This window comes from Balaenoptera borealis (genome assembly GCF_965194805.1).
Source record: "Balaenoptera borealis genome assembly, chromosome: 11".
Taxonomy (NCBI): Eukaryota; Metazoa; Chordata; class Mammalia; order Artiodactyla; family Balaenopteridae; genus Balaenoptera; species Balaenoptera borealis.
In genome coordinates this window covers 47,590,233-47,610,110 of record NC_138868.1, presented here as the reverse complement: position 1 = coordinate 47,610,110, position 19,878 = coordinate 47,590,233, and the positions used below count along the sequence as shown (strand labels likewise).

At 46.7% G+C, this 19,878-nt stretch overlaps 1 protein-coding gene across 6 annotated transcripts in view; it reads right to left on the bottom strand.

The window, feature by feature from the left end:
* DENND2B (DENN domain containing 2B) overlaps positions 1-19,878 on the bottom strand; it is a 151,948-nt gene that overhangs the window by 93,125 nt on the left and 38,945 nt on the right. For 4 of the 6 annotated variants that reach the window (XM_082341415.1, XM_082341417.1, XM_082341416.1 and 1 more), the window contains one exon: positions 14,272-14,360. The gene's annotated coding sequence lies outside the window, so the exon portion shown is untranslated. Of the gene's footprint in view, positions 1-13,535; positions 13,799-14,271; positions 14,361-19,878 lie in introns of those variants that run through there. The other 2 variants (XM_082341414.1, XM_082341419.1) reach the window with 2 other exon arrangements.

The following is a 19,878-nucleotide window of genomic DNA, read 5'->3' as shown; positions in this document are numbered from 1 at the left end:
GCCAAGGATGGGTTACAGCTGTGCAGACTCCATCAACGCCTGGCGTAGCACCAGAGCTCAGGGTTACCAGCAGCCTCCTCCTTCTATCCCAGTGCGCCTTACAAAAATCATCATTTTCTGTGGGTGCAGGGATATGAAAAAGGTTGGGCAGAGGTAAATCAGGTAACCTTTAATATCCCTTCCCACACTGAAACAGAATTCTGGACTAACGACGGGAGCTAAGAAAAGAAGAGCCCTGGGACAAATCTAAGAGTCACTGACCACGAAGGAGAGATGAAGATCCTCCTTCAAGGGGAGAAGCAAGCACAGGGAATCAAGAAATGAGAACTCCACGGAAGAGAAGGCAGCTTGTATTTACTAAGTCTAATGTCTCACCTGAAGTCACAGGTCCTTGAGGAGATAGCCAGGGGCAGTGCCTGGAGCCATGCTGCTCTGGGGGAAGCATCCCGAAGTTACCTGCTTGGGCAGCAGACAAGCAAAAAACCTGACCTCTGTGGGAAGAGGCACTGAGGCCTGGCTAAGTGAAAGCCAAGTGAAATCCTCCTGTCCAGGTGTTCTCAGCCTATCAGTTGCCAACTGTGGACTTCGCCCTTGAAATTCAACTCCTGGGCTAAAGAGATAATCTCCCAGGCATGTCCTGTGTAAACTTGGCTAATCAACAGAACAAACTCAACGCTGAGCCTCCCTGCAGTACTCGAAACAGTCCTGCCAACCAGGTGGCTGTGCTGAAGGGCAGGGGAGAGCTTATCCTGCCATTAAGGTCACCTATCCGAAAAGAATCATGTGCCCAGGACAGGCATTTTCCAAAAATCAGTCAACAGCTGTTTAGAGACAAGCACACAGCTGAAAACCTCACGCAGAGGTGACAGGGATATTGTGAGAAGAGTCCTAGGGACAGAGGGCACGAACCTTGACCAGGCTTTGTTGATGTTATGGGGTTAGTGACCCAAGAGGTTCTAAAGTGTAGACATGAAATTCTAAGTGAATGAAGAAGGCACACCAGTTAACATCTGGCCCTCTCACCCTCACTTGAATCTCAGCTGCTAAGCCTGTTAAGCAGTGGTTCCTAACCTCCAGCAGCAGCAGCAGTAACTTAGAAACCTGTTGAAAATGCAAATTCTCAGGCCCCACTTCAGACCTACTGAACTAGAAACAAGATCTCCAGGTGAGTTGGGGGCAGCTCACGTCTGAACACCACTGCTCTAAGGCCCTAGAGGGCTCTGTCATCTGGAGCACAGACCCTCCCTCCCCACCATCCAGACTTCCCTTACAGTCTGCTTTAAATGAATTTTGGGGAACTGGAATATTACCTCTCTAGTTACACCCAGTAAGACAGACAAGTTTCTTCCCACTCCAGTTCTGTCTTCCACATGGTCTCATAGGTTTCTTTTCTACCAACTAAATCCAGTTGTGTTCCTCTCCTCCTTTCAGAAGAACGATTCCCCAATTCCTGGAGCGTTCGAACACTTCAAGTTCTGACCTCCACCAATCTTTTCGGCCTCCCGCTAGCTCATCTGTGTGTCGCTGCTCACGGTAGTTGCGGGCTCAGTGAAGAGGTGCTGGAGATAAAAGCATTCTCTCAAGGAGTCTTTCCTAACCACAGAGCTCTTCCTTCAGAAGCAAAGTAGTTACTAACACAGACAGGGATAGGGGAAACAGGAAAGCAGAATCCCATTACTTAAAAAAGAAATTCCTCTGTGTGTCAGGAATCCATGTTAAATCTGAAATTCAATCTCACCCTGCTCGCCCTTCACAAACTATTCCATCTAGCCGGTAAACCAGGCTGAACACAGATCTCATGAACACCAAGGACTGAAAGTTTATAAACACCCTATACATTTTCATTTCAGAATCCTCACCCTTGATTTATAGAGTCCAAACAGGATCAGTCCCTTGAAAAAGAAGTATCTACCAATAGAAACTAGTCAATGTTCAATTCCCAGCAAGTGAAAGTTATGGCCTAACAAATTTCTTTCCTCAAACACTGCCAACAAACTTGAAGACTCTAAAAGAGACCTGTGAACTAGAAAATCAGAGTTTACTTACAAATGCTATTTTACTGACAAATTACTTAAATTTTCCAAAACCAAATTCCATCTTCTTACTACAAAATAGGGGGGGATCATAATAGGACATCTAATGAGCTACTTGTGGAGTATTGATCAGAAAGATCACTCTTCCTACCCAGGTAAAGAGAGGTGATTCAGGCTGTTTCCAAGTCTTGTCACACACCCCACCCTCCCCAGGTTTTGATATGCACTGGTAGTCTCAATATTTAACCTGGTACTCCTTTCAGAAAAAGATGGAAAAAAACCCAAAAAAAAACCTCACTCAACCCCACAAACATCCAAAATCTATCTTAGCTTCCAATGGACAGAAAGGAGAACATGACAGTAAACAACACTTAACAATTCAGGAAAAAAATGCTCATTAACTATTTTGGATAACTAAGAGGAGGTGGCATCAATCAGAGTGGGGATATAGAAAGAGCACATCCTTTGGAAACATACAGACTTAGATTTGGATTTTAAGCAAGTTAGCCAGTCTGAGTTCCTCAGCTGTAGACAGCAGAATATCAACAAATTCGTTCATGGATTGTTGTGAGGATTTGCTAAAATGATGCAAGTGAAAACACCTAGTAAAACACAATGTCTAGAATAGAGTAAGCATTCATTCTACTAATGATATACCACAAATCTAAAATCTACAGAAATTTTTAAAACACATATTGCTTGATCCCAAGAATTATGCAGAATTGAATTATATTTATTCAGCTTCCTTTAGCTAATCATTTATGTGTCTATCCCCACTCCAGATCCCTTCTATTTCCCCATATTTTGACACCTTATCCCTAGTTGTGCCACCCTAGAATATAGACCCCTCATACTGGTTTTCCAAACTCCTTACCATGGCCAAAAGGCTCTACCTGAACTAGCCTCTACCATCTTATACCCCCCTACATCTACCTGCTCCCTATATTCTAACAATGATGACTTTCTGTTCTCTCAACATGCCAAGCTCTTTCCTACCTCAGGGGCTTTGCCTTGCTGTTTCCTCTTCCAGGAATGTACTTTCCCCAAATCTTCATATTCACAGCTTCTTCTCATCCTTGAACTTGCAGCTCAAATGTCATCTTCTCAGAGAGGTCTCCTCTAACTTCTCTTTTGAAAATAGCTATCAAGTTCCTGTTTCTCGGGCTTCCCTGGTGCCACAGTGGTTAAGAATCCACCTACCAACGCAGGGGACATGGGTTCGAACCCTGGTCCGGGAAGATTCCACATGCCACGGAGCAACTAAGCCCGTGCACCACAACTACTGAGCCTGCGCTCTAGAGCCTGTGAGTCACAACTACTGAACCCGCATGCCACAACTACTGGAGCCCGTGCTCCGCAACAAGAGAAGCCACTGCAAGGAGAAGCCCGCACACCGCAACGAAGAGCAGCCCCTGCTCGCCGCAACTAGAGAAAGCCTGCGTGCAGCAACAAAGACCCAATGCAGCCAAAAATAAATACACAAAATAAATAAATAAATAAATAATTTTTTTTAAAGTTCCTGTTTCTCTCTCTTTTACATCACCATTATTTCCTTCATAGCTCATATCACTATCTTTATCTCATTTATTGATTTGTTTGCTTTTTTACTTACCGCCCCCCCATGACACAAGGACTTTGCTGTGTTAGTTATCTCTACATCCCCAGCATAGAGAACTGTGCCTAGAACAGGATGGATACTCAATAAAGATGTGCTGAATGAATGAATAAATAAAAAGTTTCTAAACAAGAGAGGCAGAGTTGGACACCCTCCCTGCCCCCCAGTGGGATCTCAAGGAAAGAATGTAAATTAAGAGAAAGGGCTGGGGAGAAATAAACCCTTAGGGAACACAAATGGATAAAGTCATCCCAACTCCCCCACTGACAGTAACTGCTATCAGGGGCCAGGACAATGTCGTAAGTGTTGCAATCTCCACAGCTTTCTTTTTCTCCCCAATAACTTTTCTTATTGTGGTAAAACACACGTAACTCCATGGTTTTCTCCTTTAGTTTCTACAGCTTCCCAGGGCTCAACTTCTTCCAGCAAAACTATGGAGACATGTGACCTTGGGTATTTTTCAGATGAAAAGGAGTCTGGATACCATTGCTTTTGAAACCCACCTGGGTTTACCAAACAGATGTGGGTTTTGAGATTTAAAAAAAAAAAAAAAAAAAAGCTTTTCTACTTCCATTTAATGAGATTTAAATACAACAAAATTTTCCAGTTGTTCCTCATTGTTTTCTTTTTAATTTGACCCCTGCCACTTCCCTTTGGGCACTTACTCAGCGTTAAGAAAACCCACCGCCCTTCTTACCACCAGCATCCTCACAGCTGGCCCTCTCAGCACAGTTGAGCAGTAACCCAATCCTGAGCAGCAGTGATGACTCACAACCCAGAGAGACCGGGTCCCACAGAGGACAGCGCTGCCCACTCCATTTCAAAAACAGCAATTTGTCTGGCATTTCCATTTATGTTGGAACCCAAAGGGGTGAGTAAATCTGGGGGTTAGAGGGGGGCAAAGAAAATAAACTTCGGTGCTCTCTTTCCTTTCTAGATTCCTAAGCCTCAGTTCCCTGAGTTAGTGAAGTCACAGACTGCAAACCAAGGTCACTGACATTGCCAGGTTCAACTCAGCTATCCCAGGTATTTTCCTTTCACATTCAAATACCACACTTCTTTATAGGTGCCAGGGTCAGTCAGGTTCTTTAATTTCCTTTCCCTATTTGCATCCATTTGCCAAGTGACAAAGTATAGGTACACATGGGTCTGACCTTCTTATTCTTAGATCCCTACAAATGAGTACAAGGCCCCACGTGTGGTTTCTACACACTGTGGTCTTCACTTCTTTTAATCACTCCTTCAGAACACACAATAGGTCAAAAATTGCTAATAAACTAAATGAGGGAGGGGAGTCTGGCATAACTCTGTGCCAAGAAAACTTACCTCCAGTAAGGAGTGTGAGGCATAGTGTTGGTAGCTGAAAGTACCATCAAGGCTAAGCGTCTCCTGATTGTACAGGGAGCTACTGTAGAGACTGAGCTCCCGCCTCTGGGAGCCTACAGAAGCAAAACTGTGGAAGAAATAAAATGTTTGACCCTAATCCACAGAGTTTGGTCTTCTAAAGCAAAAGGAACCTTAAATCATAAACAGGCTCACTCAAAGGGAAAATCTGTGAAGCACCTACTCCCAGGAACTCCCCATTCTGCCCTAGGCCAGCCTGGGTTCAGCAGGCCCATAAATTGGCACTGTTGATATGACCTTCCCAGACTCTAGCTCAACAAGAGATAACAACAAAGCTGAGAGCTTTGGTAGCACTCAAAGGAGATTTGAGGGACTTAAAACATGCTGCTAAATATGGCAGCAGAAGTTCCTGTTTCTTGCAGTTGAACAAGGAAATCTCTTTATAATTACACTTGTAGATAAGATGCACCAAGCTACTTGGTACTACTCTTTCTTGTGAGGAACAGGTTAGCACCTCCTCGTTCCAATCCACCGCTCCTCCTCGGAGACTGGTCTCAGTGTTCACTGTCGGGGGCAGGTCTCACCTGGGGCTGGGGAAGCAACATGTCTCCTGGAAGATAAAGTGCCAGGAGCTTCTTACACAGCTCACTGTCTTAGCCACAACCATTTGCCTGGGGATAGTCACCACTCTTCATTCCCTAGCTCTCTCTGCCCCTGAATTTACACTCTCCCTCAGCCCACTTCCCTTCTTGCTCTTTTGCCCAGGGCTCTGCCACAGAACATGCATTACTCATCAGAGAGGGTCCTTTCAACCTAGATGCTCCTTTGTTCAGCCAGATTCCCCCTCTGGTTTACATAATTCTTTACAAAAGCAAGGTACAAGAGCTATGACCTCTGTACTGACAGGGGACACTTACTACTGCCCTGCCGATACTAGATATCTGTCCAAGACATGGAGGAAGGGGGTAGCGCCTCACATTTCTCAGCAGAACAAACTGGACAGACAGACTAGCCCCTCAGAAACAAACTCTACTTGGCTTACAAGGGAATAATAAATATAACTATAATGGCTCACATTGCATGAAGTGCTAGATATGAGGTGCTATTCTCAGCACTTGACATTTAGGCCTCACCACGACCCTATGAAATAGTACTATTACCACCTCCATTTTATAGAAGAGGGACTGGGGCATGGAAGGCTAAGTACCTTACCCAAGGCGACAGAGCTGGGACGTGGCAGAGCCAGAATGTGAACCCCGACAGCCCGACCAGGCTCTAGACATCACTCTTTCATTGGACGGCTCTTCCCTTAACACACAGGTTTGTCTCTGAGCACAACAGGCTCACTCCAGACTCTAAGGAGAGAGGGTCTGTCAAAAAACACTGCCAGTCTTCTCCACTGAGAGAAGGAAACAGTGTTGGCCGTATTTATTCACAGAGCTGGTCTAAGTCTTTACAGCAGAACAAATGAGTACTCCAAACATGTGTTGACCAAAATTTTTCCAGAGGCACTAAGTGAAACCACCACCTCCTTTCTTACTGACGTGGGAGACCTTCTAGCTTACTAAGGGCTAGAGCCTCTTTGCAAGTTGTTGCAACCAAGCCCTATGCAGCTGAGAACAAGTTCCCAGTCTCCAAGTTATATGAACCAAGGCAAAATGCTTCCTAGAATCCAGCTGATGGGGTTAAAAAAAAAAAGTTACCCAAATACGTTTTTAAGCATAAACTATAAGTATGTTGGTCAGTTTGAGGAAATAAAATGTATCAAATATTTTACTTAGCTTCATAGGACTTTAGGGAAATCTAGTTGGAAAGATAAGATAATGCATATCAAGAGTCAAGTCAGAATGTCAATGAAAACACTCAATCCAAACCTTCCACTTCCTGGAAGAGGAAACTGAAGCCTAGAGAAGCCAAGTTACTTCCCCAAGGTCACCCAGCAAGTCATAGCTAGAGCCAGGACTAAAGCTCAGATCTGCTTACTACCTGGCCAGGGCTCTTTCTACTCCTGTATGCGGGCAAAGAAGTTCACAGGAGGGAGAGATCTCTAACAGCAGCAGCAGCTAGCATTTATTGAGAGCATATGTGTGCCAGAAACTAAGCTAAGTGCTTTATGTAAATTATCTCATCTAACCCCTGCAACAGATCTTTAAGATGGGTAATATTACTCCCAATTTACAGATAAAGACACTAAGGTTTACAAAGGTTAACTCCAGAGGTCCACAGACAGTAAGAGGAAGCTCCAGACTATGAACCTCCAGAGCTGGCTGCAAAACCTATGTTCTAAGCTGGGTCTTGAAGGATACAGGATAGAATTCATGGAAGCAGAGGTGAGGAGTGCTAGGGTAGCCAGTGTCCAGAGCACTGAGAGCAGCTTGGGAAGGGCCTCCAATGCTGCGTTAAGGAGGACCTCAAGGTCCTACCTGGGCCAGCCTGTAGGAAAGGGGCAAGCAAGAAGCAGTTCTAGACTCCCATGACTGTGAAGGGTAAGCATCCTACAAGAGGGTAAAGCTGAGCCTATGAAGCTGGGTTGAGAAGGACCACGTCAGAAACTCTCCTGGGTTCTTGAAAGATGAATAAAGTACAAAGTATACACTCCTTCTAAAAGAAGAATATGATTTGACTTTCCTAGCATAGTAACCCCAACCTGATTAAGAGATGCCAGCCTTACTCTCTTCCAAGAGCTGCTCTAAGTTGATAATAATAATGGAAAGCATTGAACATTTACTGTGTGCCAGGCACTGGGCTGAGAGCTTTACGTGTATCATTTCATTCAATCCTCACCACAACTGTAACAAGCTAAGAGTTATTATTATATCCATTTTACAGATGCCTCACAGAAAACTGGGGCTCAGAGAGATTAGATAAATTACCCAAGGTCACACAGCTAGTAAACAGTAATGTCAGATTCTAAACCTATGTTTATATGACCCCTGAGTTCCAGCCCTTAATCACTTCACTACACTGCATGTAAGATACTCTCATTATGTGCAAATAGTTCCATCAGAGCTGCTCTAAGGCAGCACCATACACTCACTGAATATCTAACAGTCACTGAGAGTTGAACAAACACATTACAGGTTGACTCACTTAAAAGCAATCTATAAAACTCAGTTGTCAGAACTCCGTAAGGGAGACTGTGTTCCAAGACATGAATGAACATACCAAAATCAGTTCCTCAAACAAAGCTAAAGAGTTCTAGAAACTAGCTGACTTTATAGTTTTCCTTCCAATTTTCCCATTTCCCTTTTCCCATTCCCCACCCCTGCACACACACCCCATGGTCTGACGCTCTCAGAGAAGCCTAGGACGCCGTCCTCCTATTTCCAGTCCTTTAGTCGGCTCTCTCCCATTACTCAAACAGTGCTTCAAATCAGAGTCTAAGAGTTGGACCCTCTTCCTTTTTCCCAGTCTAAAGCATGAGATGGCCATTAACCCTACCATCAAAACCTAAAACTTCGGGGCTTCCCTGGTGGCGCAGTGGTTGAGAATCTGCCTGCCAATGCAGGGGACACGGGTTCGAGCCCTGGTCTGGGAAGATCCCACATGCCGTGGAACAACTGGGCCCGTGAGCCACAACTACTGAGCCTGCGCGTCTGGAGCCTGTGCTCCGCAACAAGAGAGGCCGCGATAGTGAGAGGCCAGCGCACCGCGATGAAGAGTGGCCCCCGCTTGCTGCAACTAGAGAAAGCCCGCGCACAGAAACGAAGACCCAACACAGCCAAATAAATGAATAAATAAATAAATAAATAAATTTATAAAAAAAAAAAAAACCTAAAACTTCAGTAGGTCTGTGTTTCTTCTCAGTCACACGGACAGAGGCTCACACTGGGGAGGAAATAACTATACTACAACAAGTAATACTATATATATATATATATATATATATGGGATAAATCCCACACTTGATACTTTTTTAGATCCTCCCCAGCTCTTGGCCCAGACCCTCTGTATTCACTGACTAAATGGGTAAACAGACCAAGAGAACATATGGGCACCAGAGATGTCTCTGAGTCCAAAGAGCAAATGAACAGGGGTGCTGACCCCAGTGCCAGCCGCCCCCACCCACTCCTGCCCTCCCAGTGCTTGTTAGGACCTACACGACACTGTCTCCTTGAGCCCCTGGGGGTGGGCCGGCATTCTGCTATATCACGAAGGCCTCCTAGGTCAGCCCAGGTACACCCTCTATCACCCTTCCTGTCCCTGAGAACTACCCTCTCCTCAATCTCCTTCCCAGGGCCTCTCTCCTGTTCCTTCTAGTAATCTTTCTACTGCTTCAGATCTTGTCTCCCATAACCCTATGTTTATCTCATTTTTCCCAGGTTCAAATAGTCCTTCATCCACTGTGACGCTTCCTATAAGCCAATCTCCAGCTCACATACAAATCCCTTCAGTGACAAGTCACACAGAAAAAGAGTCTGGATCTTTGAGAAACAGGTGGTTTCATGACAAACTCTTAGGAACAGGTCAGCTTTGGTTAAGAAGGCTTCATATCCTGATTGCATATAATTCACCCTTTATAGAGACAGTGCAATCGAAGATTCAGGCAGTTTTCAGAGAAGAGTACCGTGATCATTTCAACAGCCCCTCAACAGCAGTATACCTGAGCCAAAAAAAATGAGAAGGGATCTTTGGAGAAATCCTTCAATAAGGTAGTCTAGACTCATTCAGCATCCTCCTCTCCCCTCAACACACACATACACACACGCAGGCCAGTTTTCTAGGGCCCATGGCTAGAAACAGAGACCCTGGATTTTTCCTATCAGACAGTATCACGTGGCATGTTCCCCTCAGATGGATGCACCCAGCATTTCACCTCACCCACCTCCTGGGACAGGTGCACAGAGCACCTCCTCCCCAGCATAAAAGAGATGCACAGTCTCCCTCCCCACCCCCAGAAGAAGCCACTCACTCATGCAAGTTTTCCCACAGAAAGAGAAATCTCTGCAGACCATGCCAGGTGGTCTTTTTTTTTTTTCTTTCATGCCCTCCTGGCCCCTTCTCCACTTTCGCATGGTTCCTGCGAGGCCCCCTCCCCGCAGCCTGCTCTCCCTGCTTTCTGGAGGGACAGAAGGAAGACAAGCCAAAGCCCTGCAGGGCTGCTGCCCGGCCTCCCCCCGGCTCCACACACGTTCCCTTTGCTTGGCTGCCTCAGCAAACTCTCTTGGGCCCAACATGAGAAATCAGGAGTCTCCAGGGCAGTGACAGATAATAGCTAAGAGAAGCAACAGGATGACATGCTCTCAGCCTCTCAGTCCTGCCAGCCTGCAGGGAGGTGCTTTGGACGGCCCAGGACTCGGACCCTCTACCTCCCTCAGGTTCCTATCTCCCTGAAGTAGTCCTTAGAATCGGGTTAGGTGGGGACAGGGCGCAGCCTCTCTTAGTCCCGGGCCAGCAGTGTGGCCGTGATATCTGGAGTTGGGGTGCCCGTCCAAATGGTACGCCCAAGCCCTGCATTCCAGGGACAGGGGCAGAGCCAGCAGAACTGAGGATGGCCTTGGCCTGTCCTCCAAAGTATTTCAGAATTTCAACTTCCCTGGGTGACTGATTATTCTAATCAGAGAGAAGGAGCCCAGGGGGAGAAAGTGCAGTAAGAGGAGTAAAGGAAGGGGGAGAGAGGGAGTAAGAACAGGAATGTTACTTTTTCACCCTTAAGGAACATGGAGGGATCCGATTTGTGACTCAGCTCTGGGAAACTGGGCTGACAAGGAGTGGGGAACAGCTGCAGCCCCAAGCTAAGCTGTGGACAGCTTCCCCTCAGGCTGGAGAGGATGCTGTGACAAGATTCACCTGGAAAAAAGGCTCCGTTATTAAAAAAAAAAAAAAAAATCTGTCTGTTCAGGGGCTTCTTCCAAGGCACTACTCCAGGGCCTGGCTGGCAGGTGTGCCCTTGCCCTACAACAAAAGCTGCGGCTGCAGATGGGGTGCCAGCCCCTCCCTGTGTTCCCACGTAGTATGCCAGGAGCCTCCCGGGGTCTCTGAGGACAGAGCTGGGACGCCCTTGCCCAGAGGTTCCACTCCCCTGCTATTCTGTTCTTTGCACAGTCCCAGGGCATATCGAGTATCTCTGCCCTTGGAATTCCCACTTCCTTGTTTCTTTCTTATTTCCCTCTAAGCTGTAGCCACAGGTTCCTAAAAGAGCTGCCCAGCCCCCAAGGACCTTTCAGAGCAATAACGCTTCCTGCCAGTTAGAACCCTGCCTTTCAAACCCAAAATGTAGGAGAAAGGCCTCCCTGCTCACTCGAAACAGTTTCCCCAGCAGAACCTAACAGGATGAGGGAACCAGCCCTGGCAACCAGTAGCCTCTCTTCCAGCTTCTAAAATCTATGACTCCGTAAGCGCCAGGCAGCTGTGGGGAAAAGCAAAGGGTCTCTTGGAATCCCTCTCCTCTATACTAAAACATGTGAGTCAGGTGACCCAAGGAAAGCTTCATCTCTGAAGGATCATTTATGGCTCAAAGTCTACAGTGAACATCACTAAACTTCCCAACCCAAAGAAAGCACTATTTGTTTCTTTTCACATCTTGAAGAAGTTTTAAAAGGATTTTCTCATTTTTATTTATAAATGCAAAAGAGAAGAAGGGACTTTATAAATGGGAAAACCAGAACAGAGAGCAAAGTGACTTTCCAGAAGAGAGAGGGACCATCCTTCAAGTGTCAATTCATAACATCTTACATTATATAGGACTTGACTTGTTTAAAACTACTTTCATGGAAATTATTTCATTTGCTCCCCCCAACAGTCCTATGAAGGAGCTATTATCATTATCTGCATCTCACAGCCAATAAATCTGAAGGTCGTAGAGGTTGAGGGCCTTGCCCGTGGCTACCTTTATGGTAAGTAGCAGAACCTGGCCATGGTTCAAGTCTCCTAAACCCAAATCCATTATTCATTCTGCTGCACCAAAAGAAAGATCACCTGCTAGCCCTCTTCACACGTGCAGGGGCCATAAAATTGGAGGAGCTGCCCAAACACAACCACACGAGTAGAGGAGAACTGAGATCCTGGATGTGAGTTGCCCACCGAAGGGCCCACTGACTCAGAGAGGCCTCCTCCTCACATCCCCCAACCTGAGTCCCAGCCAACAGCGCCATGCCACATCCCCCTAGTTAACCGAGGTGTCAACCAAGCAGAGGAGCCCTGGAGTGCAGTGAAAGGAGGCATCACTTTAGAAGCGGCCCGCCTGAGGTCCAGGGCCATGGAGTTCACCCTTATGGAGCCTCGGGCCACACAGTGATGCACACATGTCCACATTCAGGGAGCCCGCTTGGGGACATGGCCAGTGCTTTCATTGGCAAGCTGACCCGAAGTTAATCAGAAGGCCCCCCTCATTGTTTGCCAGAGTACAAAAGACATTCTGTTCAGAAAGTTCAAGAAGAAAAACCAAAGAGCCAGGACGGCAGCTGTTCCCTCATCCCACAGAGAAACCAAAGGCATCCACCAAGTTTCCTGAGGCCCAGTAGTAAGTTTAAGATATAACATGGCTGAAGCGGAAGCACATCCTGACGGTTCTCCACGGCAGGGAGTGTCCACTGCGTTAACCCTCCTGATAAGATCACTGACAGCCTTAGCTACCTCATCACCTATGAAAGTGCCTTTCTGGAACAGTCTCTTCTCCTAGGCCACAATGAGTTCACCACACACTAGTCCTCTAGGTCAGAACAAGTTTCACCAAAACATAGGACAAACAGTGTAGAAGGGGCGTGCGGCATGGACACTGCATGCCCTGAGATTTGGTTAAAATATTAACCAAGGAATCCATTCAGCACAACCACAGCACTTCATGTCTCCTCAGGTAACCTAGCTCTTAGCAGCAGCTCACTCTGAGATATCTGGATAAGAAACCTCTTTGCAGGTCCCTCAGCCCCCAGACACCACCTGCCTCCACCCCATGTATTTTCTTAGGAAAGCCTGTGATGGACTTTATTAATGAAGGAGGACAGCTTGCTTCTTACCAAGCTACCTGGGGGCCAGAGAGAGAGACCGACCCCGGTTCAGATATCCCTAGGACAGTCCCTCTGTCCTAATAACTACTCCAGAGAGACTTTGAGCTCACCACAGGCTCCCAGTTGAGTTAATTAGCTTTTTTTTTCTTTTTCATTAGGTCAGACATAGCAGCACCAAGAGACAAAACAGACAGTGTTCACTAGAACAAACCAAGCCACTCAAAAGACACCGGAGTTTCCATGTAAGAACTACAAACACAATGCTGGAGTGACAATAACTCATTTTTTCTACATAAAAGACTCTTCCTGTAAAATATCCTGCGCCTTTGTGCTAAATAAAAGTAAGATGATGATTCCTATAGTGAAGTCTAAACACCTCAGGTTCAGTAAGAGTGAGATCAGCTAGATCTGCAAAGTCAAGAAAATTGGCTGTTTCCCTCCTCCTTAAGCTAATAGAATCCAACTGTTGGAGCATGACATCATTCCTGAGCCCCAAACCCCGAGCACAGAGTACAGACACTTGCCTGCCTCCCAGAAAACAGCCCAAGACTGGCCAGGAAAGGAGGAAAAACAATCCAAGCCCGGAGCTGACCTTACCTGAAAGTCCCGGTGCTTTCCTGCCCACTCCATTCTCAGCGGTTTGGCTCACACCACAGTCTGTTAGGGAGCCCAGGGCCCCCAAATCCACTCGCTCCGGCTCGGATACCTGCTGCGAGCTTCCCACGGCTCCTTCCTCTGACCTTTCGTGGCGCTCCTTCCAGCCAAATGAGCGGAGCACGGCTGGCCGGCCAGGCCAGTCGTCATGGAGACCCTGTTCTCGCCAGCGCTCGCTCCCGATCTCTCCCTCCCTCCCTCCCTTTCTCTCTCTCCCTCCCTTTCTCTCCCCCAACCCCTCCCTCGCTGTCTCCCTCTCTCTCCCTCAGTTCTGGGAGGCTTTCACGAAACAGCACTGTCTTTTGATCAGCTTGGTCTCTGCACGCATTCCACTCCTCCTACCTCCCTTCCAGTCAGACAAGGGCTCTGGGCTGCTCCTGGGAACTCGCTTCAACAGCTCAGAGGGGAGAAGGGAGAAGACAGTGAGTGGACTTGTTCTGCTCACCACCAGTGTCTCATTTTTTTACAACTTGGAAGAGTCCTGGCCAGCGGGGGGGAGGGAGCTAGCTGGAACACTTGGAGGGGAAGCAAGCCCTTCCTCTGGGTCCTGGAGTGAGGGTAGGAGGACCCAGATGCACTGCCTTGACTTGTTTGTGCGCTTGGGATTTTCCCCAGCAGCAGCTGAGGCGGAAATGCATTCACCTCCCTGGAGTTCGCCTGGACTGGCCTCTCTGCTTACCTTGCTGCCTGCCCAGGTCGTGGCGATGGCTTTAACCAGTGCAGGGACTCATGGTACTAGTGCTGGTGCCAAAGCAGTCTCTCATCTTCCTGCAGTGGAGAGGAAAGACACTAGGTCAGGTCCAGTAAGTGTCCTGGGCAAGTCAGAGTCACAGCCCAAGCAACAAATGTGATACAAATACAGCCTAAAGCCCAGGCTTTCTGTGAGCTGTCGTCACGGCCAGAAATAATATCAGTGCTGTTAAAGAGCTAGCACAGTGCCTGGGACACAGCAGGCCCTCTAAGTGTAATCCCCCGGTGCAGATTTCTGCTTTGTAATATATTTTTAAAAATATTTATTTATTTGGCTGTGCCGGCTATTAGCTGTGGCATGTGGGATCTAGTTCCCTGACCAGGGATCAAACCCGGGCCCCCTAAATTGGAAGCACGGAGTCATCCACTGGACCACCAGGGAAGTCCCCTGCTTTGTAATATTCTTTTACATGCACTATTTTGTTCGATCCCCAAAACCTTTTGAAGTATACTGGATAGATATCATTATCACCACTTTATAGATGGGAAAACTAAGGCTCAGAGGGATCAAATATTTAGTCCACAGTTACAAAGCCAGTTTGGCAGTCGAAGAACTAACAGTAGAGACCAGTCCGCTGCCCCTAGTCTGGTACTTTCCTCTAAAGTACACTGCCATCTGATCTTACAAACTAACAGCTTTTTTGACAGCCAGTTATGAGATACAAGGCTGGGTTCCCTGGGGAAGATAGAGACTCCTTCTGAGTCGTGATCAGATAGGCCCTACTATCATCTTTTAGCCTGAAGGCTCTACAATAGCCTCTATGAGATGTGAAACATACTGGTGCACAGATTAGAGAAAAAAAGTCCTGCCCTATAGCTATAAATTCCCTTACACTTCTCCAAAGTACTCTTACAATTCTTGGCTCATCTGTTCAACCCAAGAGACCCAGAGTTAGGATTGGTATTATCATACTAATTTAACAGATTTTTTAAAAAATCTAAAAGAGAGGTCAAATAACTTGGCCCAGGTCACAGAACCAGAAGATAACAGATCTAGAAATAGTACCCAAGCCTTTCAACTCTCTTCCGTATATTAAGCAGAGTAGTTCCAAGAGCACCAGACAGAGCAGGGGTCAGAATATCAGGCAGTGCCAGGCTCCACAACAGCCATGTGCCCTTGGGCAAATCACCTAGCCTCCCAGTTTCCACCTATAAAACCTACCCCCTGGGCAAGTGACAGGGCTGGGACAAGCATGAGAAGATGTGTGTGAAAGCATTCTCCTTCAATCGGGCACTGAGCTAAGAGCTTCATCTCAGCTGTTCTTCACCACCGACAAACAAAAACCTGGGGCAGTCAGTATGCCCCCAAGAGGACACTGAGGCTCAAGGAAGACATTTTTCAGTGTTGCTTCCTAAAACAGTGCTAGAGAGATCCTGATGGAATCTTTAATACTGAGATCCCTTGCAGAATTTCTGTGTTTTTGACTAATCTCCAATATATCACAAATTTCTTAAAACAAGATTTTAATTCAGTCGAGTTTAAAAGGTAAATATATGTCAGGAGGTAAGGTAGGAGGCGTGTCACAAAATACAACAGGAAATAACAGAATGGCACAAACCCTAAGTGGGGGACACTGTTGCTTCAGTAAAGCAATCAGAGCTTCAAAGAGGGCATACTCAACCACCTACTGGAAATACCCAACCCAATACCCTGACCCAAGTACCAACTCAGGAATTACTCGTAGGCCCTAGTGTCCCCTACCCCCATCTGCAAAGGAAGACAAGATGAAACGGCAAGGGCAACACCATCAAATCACTAAACTTCTCCCCCATCCCATTCCCAACAGGCAGCCCTCTGCTCTTCTCCTGATGCCCAAAATGCACACTCCACTTGCCCACTCTCCATGATGAGAAAGCAGAGGTGATGCCCATTCATTTCTACAATAAGACAATAGTCACAGTTATAATATTAATACCAACTAATGTTTATTGAGCACCTACCATACGTCAGGAATTCTTCTAAGCAGCATGAAGGGACAAGGTTGAGTACTAAAGCTGATACAAGTCAGTCTCTAATGTAAACTTCAAAAAGCCCTCCAGACCAGACACAGAATGCAGGCCATGCTCCCCCTAGTGGCATACAGGGTTACAGCGGTTCCTTAGGGCCCTCCCCTGGGGGGACCAGGTAGGGACATAGTAAGGGCCGCGTTAGTGGGAGAACTGAAATCGCTGCTTGGGTGCTGCTATTGTGTATAAGCTCCCTGAACTGGGCAAAGCAAAAGGACAGCTGAATCCTTCTGCTGCCTCTGCAAGGCTGGATTCAGATCAATCCTACCTGACCTTTCTGGAAGGATAGGGCTTTTACAGCCGTATGTGGTCTAGCATCTGCTGGGAGGCCACATGCAGACTTGAGCCAGAAACCCAGGAGATATCCTTGTACATCCCTACCTCACACTCCCCGCAGCCAATCCACTTACCGACTCCAAATAATTCTACTTCCAAGATTTATCTTTTATCTGTCCGTTTTTCTGCACCTCCATTGCCACCCCCGTCTTTCCCCTTAACCACTGCGCAAACCTCCTAATCGCCCCAGCTTTCACTCTTGCCCTCACACCTCCATTCTCCACAGAGCTGTCTGAATCACCCTTTTACACCAAATCATGTCATTTCCTGCTTAGCACACTTCAATGGCTTCCCACTGCATTTAGGATAAAATCTAAATTCTTACCAGGACCTATAAGGCCCAGCATGATCCTTCTCCAGCCTCCTCTCCTCTCAGCACATTTCCTGCCCTCCCGCTCTGGGTGCCAGCTACACAGGCCTCCTTTTAGTTCCCCAAAGTGTCAGATTTTCTCCAGGCTGTTGCGACATTCCTCCACACCCTAGTCTTCACCTGGCTGAAGGTTACTCATCTGGCCTCAACTTGCCTCTCACCTCCTCAGAGGAGTCTCCCACGATCCTCCAGTCTAAGTGAGGACTCATCCTCCACGGCACTTACCATAACCTGCAATTGCTCATTTGTGTGATTCCTTGTTTCCCCCCTGAGCTCCTTAGGAGCAGGAAGCTTGAAAGTTTTGCTAACCGCCATATTCTCTGCATTTAGTATAGGGTCCAGCTCACGGCTGGCACACAATAAAAATCTGCTGAATGGATGCATAAAACCCCCTTTCTTCCTGTCCAACAGGAAGAAGAAACTTAGAACAGCCATTTCACGTCACTCATTGTATCTTTTCATAGACTTACAAACTATAATTACATGTCTTTTCCTCATGTGCCTTGCCTGTGGGCTCGACCAAAAATTCCTGTAAAGTCTCCCTGTGGTTTGTTTCCCAGAACTTTCCTCGTAAGGTCACTCTTCCGGGGACGCGCTCCAGGGTTTTACAGCCTTTCCCAGTCCCAGAGTGCCCACTCACAGGCACTCCACCACCAGCGTCACTGCCAAACCAAGCGGGATGCAGGAATGGCTCAACGCCCACAGATGAGAAGGTCTCCCAGGTCAGCTCCATTCAAGCACAAAAATGCTTTCTCTCACCTCCACTGTGCAGGTCACTGTGCTTACAGAAAATACACTTTTACTTTAAAAAGTCATCTTATGTTTTATAATTTGGAGATGGGTGTAAATAGTTTGAAAAAATGTTTTTCCATTACTAAAAAGAAACTGAAAACTACTGTCTGGGGGGAAAATAATGAAGGCCTAAATAATAGCAATAGCGGTGTGCCTAAGCCCAAACCCCTCCCGTGACAGACATCGCCACCAAAATCTGAAATCCCTTCTGGCTTCCTCTCCTGCCACACTCCCCCACGACCACCACTCCATTACAGGCACAACCATCACACACCAGCTGGTGCTCTGAAAACTGCATTTCTCCTCTCCCTCCCCAGCTGCTCACACTGTTACCTTTTTCTGAGTGCCCCTCCTTCCCTAACTAGCAAAACCAAACCGCCTTCAAGGCCCAACTCAGTTATCACCTCCTCTGTGAAATATTTCTTGATCTCCTGGCAGGATCTGTTTGTCTACTCTGCAAGCCCAAGCAGTTTAGGATGCCTTTATCATGGTATTTATATCATTTTATCACTGCTACTTGCACTCCCTCTCCCCCACAGTTGTGAGCCCCTTGAAGTCTATCTACTTTCATATTTCATTCAGAGTGGGCGACCAATTAATGTGTTCGATAAATGAATCATTTAAAAAGACGCTTTAAAAAAAAAACCCACAGAAACAGCTGTCCCCTCCATTAGATGAGGGAATTTGAGTGGATAGACTTAGTCTATCCACTCAAATTCAAGAGAAGAAAAAAAAATTTTATATATATATATATATTTTTTTTTTTTTAATATATATGTGTGTATATGATCATTAGATTCTAGATTTGGTCACTAGAAGAGATTATAGTCTTTTCTTGCCCCTTTAAAAACTGAAATGCCAAATCTGAAAACACAGGAGCAGAATAAATCTTTTAAAGTCACTCCTTACTTTGGGATCACTGGAATTCAAGAAAAGAAAGCTGTTATCTCAATATTACTGGCTGGACCCTAGAATGCCTAAGAGATGCAGTATAACTTCAGATGCCTCTAGGGAGCCTAGCTCCCAGTGCCCACCTGACTGGGGTCCAGCAGCATGTCCGCTGAAGACACCCAGTGCTACCCATGCGTCCTGCGCATTTTCCTACACAGGGCTCTGGTTGCCATGTGAGTAGGCAGGTTTACACAAGAGCTCTTTAGAACTTAACAATTTTCCTTTTCTACCGCTGAGTGGCAATGTGGTTAAGAAGGGAAAAACTAAAAATTCAGGAGTAGAGAAAAGGGTCATCAGACTGGAGTCCAGGTCCTGGTTACAGGGCAGTGAGATCTTGAGCAAGTCCCTGTCCCCCATAGAGCCTCCGCTTTTTCCTGCATGTAATGAGAGGACTATTGGGCTGTTGGAACTAGCTGTTCTCCAATGGTCCCTTCTAGCTTCAATGTTCTACTGCATTGTTCTTTGGCAGTCACCCAGACCCATGGTTCTATCCTAGTCACCTAGTCCCCTTGCTTTCTGAATGAGTCCAAAGCAGCAGAAAGACTTCTTGTTTCAGGTGCTACAGAGCCTCCATCTAATCCTTTCAGCAGAACCCCATGGGGCTCTGGAGTCATCTGCTTGGGATCAGATAGAAGAAGATCATCACCAACATAAGGCAACCTTTCCTAGAGGAAAAGATGGAGATTCAGACTCCCTGCCTAAGAACAGCCAGCCTAAGAGAAGAAAGGCACCAAACACAGGATGGGGAAATTAGGAAATGGCCTGGGAAGTGCCTGGAAGAAGACTGCAGCTCTGCCTGGGACTCACTCCTAGCCATCATTCTGAGACAAAGCAGCCTTTACAAAGCAGAAGCACTGGCAATATCTAACGAAGTTCTCTTGGAAGACAATCTGCTTACTGCCAATCAAGCAGTCTCTTCATGGGCTCTACCAGGGCCTTTGCATCAGCAAAACAAACGCATTCCTCCAGATAGCAATTCCAGCCCTCCTCTGCCTGGGAGCCACAGCTGGCAGGACCTTCAGTGTGCTGGCCACTGCTACACATACTTTGCTTCACAGCCTTCCTGGGAAAACAGAGAAA